The following is a 7,615-nucleotide window of genomic DNA, read 5'->3' as shown; positions in this document are numbered from 1 at the left end:
ACCACTGCACCACCACTCCCCACTCACACACACAGTGCGCTAACCACTGCACCACCACTCCCCACTCACACACAGTGCGCTAACCACTGCACCACCACTCCCCACTCACACACACACAGAGCGCTAACCACTGCACCATCACTCCCCACACACACACAGTGTGCTTACCACTGCACCACCACTCCCCCCACACACACAGTGCGCTAACCACTGCACCACCACTCCCCACAAACACACAGTGCGCTAACCACTGCACCACCACTCCCCCCACACACACAGTGCGCTAACCACTGCACCACCACTCCCCACAAACACACAGTGCGCTAACCACTGCACCACCACTCCCCCCACACACAGTGCGCTAACCACTGCACCACCACTCCCCACTCACACACAGTGCGCTAACCACTGCACCACCACTCCCCACTCACACACACACACAGTCCGCTAACCATTGCACCACCATTCCCCACTCACACACACACAGTGCGCTAACCACTGCCCCACCACTCCCCACACACACACAGTGCGCTAACCAATGCACCACCACTCCCCACTCACACACACACAATGCGCTAACCACTGCACCACCACTCCCCACTCATACACACACAGTGCCCTAACCACTGCACCACGACTCCCCACTCACACACACACAGTGCGCTAACCACTGCACCACCACTCCCCACTCACACACACACAGTGTGCTAACCACTGCACCACCACTCCCCACTCACATACAGTGCGCTAACCACTGCACCACCACTCCCCACTCACACACACAGTGCGCTAACCACTGCACCACCACTCCCCACTCACACACACAGTGCGCTAACCACTGCACCACCACTCCGAACTCACACACACACAGTCCGCTAACCATTGCACCACCATTCCCCACTCACACGCACACATTGCGCTAGCCACTGCACCACCACTCCCCACTCACACACAGTGCGCTAACCACTGCACCACCACTCCCCACACACACAGTGCGCTAACCACTGCACCACCACTCCCCACACACACACAGTGCGCTAACCACTGCACAACCACTCCCCACTCACACACACAGTGCGCTAACCACTGCACCACCACTCCCCACTCACACACACAGTGCGCTAACCACTGCACCACCACTCCCCACTCACACACAGTGCGCTAACCACTGCACCACCACTCCCCACTCACACACACACAGAGCGCTAACCACTGCACCATCACTCCCCACACACACACAGTGCGCTTACCACTGCACCACCACTCCCCCCACACACACAGTGCGCTAACCACTGCACCACCACTCCCCACAAACAGACAGTGCGCTAACCACTGCACCAACACTCCCCCCCACACACAGTGCGCTAACCACTGCACCACCACTCCCCACTCACACACAGTGCGCTAACCACTGCACCACCACTCCCCACTCACACACACACACACAGTCCGCTAACCATTGCACCACCATTCCCCACTCACACACACACAGTGCGCTAACCACTGCCCCACCACTCCCCACACACACACAGTGCGCTAACCAATGCACCACCACTCCCCACTCACACACACACAGTGCGCTAACCACTTCACCACCACTCCCCACACACACAGTGCGCTAACCACTGCACCACCATCTCCCAACACACACACACAATGCGCTAACCACTACACCACCACTCCCCACTCACACACACAGTGCGTTAACCACTGCACCACCACTCCCAACACACACACACACAGGGCGCTAACCACTGCACCACCACTCCCCACTCACACACACACACAGTCCGCTAACCATTGCACCACCATTCCCCACTCACATACACACAGTGCGCTAACCACTGCCCCACCACTCCCCACACACACACAGTGCGCTAACCAATGCACCACCACTCCCCACTCACACACACACAGTGCGCTAACCACTGCACCACCACTCCCCACACACACAGTGCGCTAACCACTGCACCACCACTCCCCACACACACACAATGCGCTAACCACTACACCACCACTCCCCACTCACACACACAGTGCGTTAACCACTGCACCACCACTCCCAACACACACACACACACAGGGCGCTAACCACTGCACCACCACTCCCCTCACACACAGTGTGCTAACCACTGCACCACCAATCCCCACTCACACACACAGTGCGCTAACCACTGCACCACCACTCCCCACTCACACACACACAGTGCGATAATCACTGCACCACCACTCCCCACTCACACACACAAAGTGCGCTAACCACTGTACCACCACTCCCCACTCACACACACAGTGCGCTAACCACTGCCCCACCACTCCTCACTCACGCACACAAAGTGCGCTAACCACTGCACCACCACTCCCCACTCACACACACACAGTGCCCTAACCACTGCCCCACCACTCCTCACTCACGCACACAAAGTGCGCTAACCACTGCACCACCACTCCCCACTCACACACACAGTGCGCTAACCACTGCACCACCACTCCCCACTCATACACACACAGTGCCCTAACCACTGCACCACGACTCCCCACTCACACACACACAGTGCGCTAACCACTGCACCACCACTCCCCACTCACACACACACAGTGCGCTAACCACTGCACCACCACTCCCCACTCACATACAGTGCGCTAACCACTGCACCACCACTCCCCACTCACACACACAGTGCGCTAACCACTGCACCACCACTCCCCACTCACACACACAGTGCGCTAACCACTGCACCACCACTCCCCACTCACACACACACAGTCCGCTAACCATTGCACCACCATTCCCCACTCACACGCACACATTGCGCTAGCCACTGCACCACCACTCCCCACTCACACACAGTGCGCTAACCACTGCACCACCACTCCCCACACACACAGAGCGCTAACCACTGCACCACCACTCCCCACTCACACACACACAGTGCGCTAACCACTGCACCACCACTCCCCACACACACAGTGCGCTAACCACTGCACCACCACTCCCCACACACACACAGTGCGCTAACCACTGCACAACCACTCCCCACTCACACACACAGTGCGCTAACCACTGCACCACCACTCCCCACTCACACACACAGTGCGCTAACCACTGCACCACCACTCCCCACTCACACACAGTGCGCTAACCACTGCACCACCACTCCCCACTCACACACACACAGAGCGCTAACCACTGCACCATCACTCCCCACACACACACAGTGCGCTTACCACTGCACCACCACTCCCCCCACACACACAGTGCGCTAACCACTGCACCACCACTCCCCACAAACACACAGTGCGCTAACCACTGCACCACCACTCCCCCCCACACACAGTGCGCTAACCACTGCACCACCACTCCCCACTCACACACAGTGCGCTAACCACTGCACCACCACTCCCCACTCACACACACAGTCCGCTAACCATTGCACCACCATTCCCCACTCACACACACACAGTGCGCTAACCACTGCCCCACCACTCCCCACACACACACAGTGCGCTAACCAATGCACCACCACTCCCCACTCACACACACACAATGCGCTAACCACTGCACCACCACTCCCCACTCATACACACACAGTGCCCTAACCACTGCACCACGACTCCCCACTCACACACACACAGTGCGCTAACCACTGCACCACCACTCCCCACTCACACACACACAGTGCGCTAACCACTGCACCACCACTCCCCACTCACATACAGTGCGCTAACCACTGCACCACCACTCCCCACTCACACACACAGTGCGCTAACCACTGCACCACCACTCCCCACTCACACACACAGTGCGCTAACCACTGCACCACCACTCCCCACTCACACACACACAGTCCGCTAACCATTGCACCACCATTCCCCACTCACACGCACACATTGCGCTAGCCACTGCACCACCACTCCCCACTCACACACAGTGCGCTAACCACTGCACCACCACTCCCCACACACACAGTGCGCTAACCACTGCACCACCACTCCCCACACACACACAGTGCGCTAACCACTGCACAACCACTCCCCACTCACACACACAGTGCGCTAACCACTGCACCACCACTCCCCACTCACACACACAGTGCGCTAACCACTGCACCACCACTCCCCACTCACACACAGTGCGCTAACCACTGCACCACCACTCCCCACTCACACACACACAGAGCGCTAACCACTGCACCATCACTCCCCACACACACACAGTGCGCTTACCACTGCACCACCACTCCCCCCACACACACAGTGCGCTAACCACTGCACCACCACTCCCCACAAACAGACAGTGCGCTAACCACTGCACCAACACTCCCCCCCAAACACAGTGCGCTAACCACTGCACCACCACTCCCCACTCACACACAGTGCGCTAACCACTGCACCACCACTCCCCACTCACACACACACACAGTCCGCTAACCATTGCACCACCATTCCCCACTCACACACACACAGTGCGCTAACCACTGCCCCACCACTCCCCACACACACACAGTGCGCTAACCAATGCACCACCACTCCCCACTCACACACACACAGTGCGCTAACCACTGCACCACCACTCCCCACACACACAGTGCGCTAACCACTGCACCACCATCTCCCAACACACACACACAATGCGCTAACCACTACACCACCACTCCCCACTCACACACACAGTGCGTTAACCACTGCACCACCACTCCCAACACACACACACACACAGGGCGCTAACCACTGCACCACCACTCCCCTCACACACAGTGTGCTAACCACTGCACCACCAATCCCCACTCACACACACAGTGCGCTAACCACTGCACCACCACTCCCCACTCACACACACACAGTGCGATAATCATGCACCACCACTCCCCACTCACACACACAAAGTGCGCTAACCACTGTACCACCACTCCCCACTCACACACACACAGTGCGCAAACCACTGCCCCACCACTCCCCACACATACAGTGTGCTAACCACTGCACCACCACTCCCCACACACACACACAATGCGCTAACCACTACACCACCACTCCCCACTCACACACACAGTGCGTTAACCACTGCACCGCCACTCCCCACTCACACACACACAGTGCGCTAAACACTGCACCACCACTCCCAACACACACACACACAGGGCGCTAACCACTGCACCACCACTCCCCTCACACACAGTGTGCTAACCACTGCACCACCACTCCCCACTCACACACACAGTGCGCTAACCACTGCACCACCACACCCCACTCACACACACAAAGTGCGCTAACCACTGTACCACCACTCCCCACTCACACACAGTGCGCTAACCACTGCCCCACCACACCCCACTCACATACACACAGTGCCCTAACCACTGCACCACCACTCCTCACTCACGCACACAAAGTGCGCTAACCACTGCACCACCACTCCCCACTCACACACACAGTGCGCTAACCACTGCACCACCACTCCCCACTCATACACACACAGTGCCCTAACCACTGCACCACGACTCCCCACTCACACACACACAGTGCGCTAACCACTGCACCACCACTCGCCACTCACACACACAGTGCGCTAACCACTGCACCACCACTCCCCACTCACACACAGTGCGCTAACCACTGCACCACCACTCCCCACTCACACACACAGTGCGCTAACCACTGCACCACCACTCCCCACTCACACACACAGTGCGCTAACCACTGCACCACCACTCCCCACTCACACACACACAGTGCGCTAACCACTGCACCACCACTCCCCAGTCACACACACAGTGCGCTAACCACTGCACCACCACTCCCCACTCACACACACAGTGCGCTAACCACTGCACCACCACTCCCCACTCACACACACAGTCCGCTAACCATTGCACCACCATTTCCCACTCACACACACACAGTGCGCTAACCACTGCCCCACCACTCCCCACACATACACAGTGCGCTAACCAATGCACCACCACTCCCCACTCACACACACACAGTGCGCTAACCACTGCACAACCACTCCCCACTCACACACAGTGCGCTAACCACTGCACCACCACTCCCCACTCACACACACAGTGCGCTAACCACTGCACCACCACTCCCCACTCACACACACACAGTCCGCTAACCATTGCACCACCATTCCCCACTCACACGCACACATTGCGCTAGCCACTGCACCACCACTCCCCACTCACACACAGTGCGCTAACCACTGCACCACCACTCCCCACACACACAGAGCGCTAACCACTGCACCACCACTCCCCACTCACACACACACAGTGCGCTAACCACTGCACCACCACTCCCCACACACACAGTGCGCTAACCACTGCACCACCACTCCCCACACACACACAGTGCGCTAACCACTGCACAACCACTCCCCACTCACACACACAGTGCGCTAACCACTGCACCACCACTCCCCACTCACACACACAGTCCGCTAACCATTGCACCACCATTTCCCACTCACACACACACAGTGCGCTAACCACTGCCCCACCACTCCCCACACACACACAGTGCGCTAACCAATGCACCACCACTCCCCACTCACACACACACAGTGCGCTAACCACTGCACAACCACTCCCCACTCACACACAGTGCGCTAACCACTGCACCACCACTCCCCACTCACACACACAGTGCGCTAACCACTGCACCACCACTCCCCACTCACACACACACAGTCCGCTAACCATTGCACCACCATTCCCTACTCACACGCACACATTGCGCTAGCCACTGCACCACCACTCCCCACTCACACACAGTGCGCTAACCACTGCACCACCACTCCCCACACACACAGAGCGCTAACCACTGCACCACCACTCCCCACTCACACACACACAGTGCGCTAACCACTGCACCACCACTCCCCACACACACAGTGCGCTAACCACTGCACCACCACTCCCCACACACACACAGTGCGCTAACCACTGCACCACCACTCCCCACACACACAGAGCGCTAACCACTGCACCACCACTCCCCACTCACACACACACAGTGCGCTAACCACTGCACCACCACTCCCCACACACACAGTGCGCTAACCACTGCACCACCACTCCCCACACACACACAGTGCGCTAACCACTGCACAACCACTCCCCACTCACACACACAGTGCGCTAACCACTGCACCACCACTCCCCACTCACACACACAGTGCGCTAACCACTGCACCACCACTCCCCACTCACACACAGTGCGCTAACCACTACACCACCACTCCCCACTCACACACACACAGTGCGCTAACCACTGCACCATCACTCCCCACACACACACAGTGCGCTTACCACTGCACCACCACTCCCCCCACACACACAGTGCGCTAACCACTGCACCACCACTCCCCACAAACACACAGTGCGCTAACCACTGCACCACCACTCCCCCCCACACACAGTGCGCTAACCACTGCACCACCACTCCCCACTCACACACACAGTGCGCTAACCACTGCACCACCACTCCCAACACACACACAGTGCGCTAACCACTGCACCACCACTCCCCACTAACACACATACAGTGCGACAACCACTGCACCACCACTCTCCACTCACTCACACGCACAGTGCGCTAACCAATGCAC

The sequence above is a fragment of the Lampetra planeri genome, chromosome 82 (genome assembly GCF_965212315.1).
Source record: "Lampetra planeri chromosome 82, kcLamPlan1.2.h2, whole genome shotgun sequence".
NCBI lineage: Eukaryota > Metazoa > Chordata > Hyperoartia > Petromyzontiformes > Petromyzontidae > Lampetra > Lampetra planeri.
The sequence above is the reverse complement of the archived record's forward strand: the minus strand, read 5'-3'. Positions refer to the sequence as shown.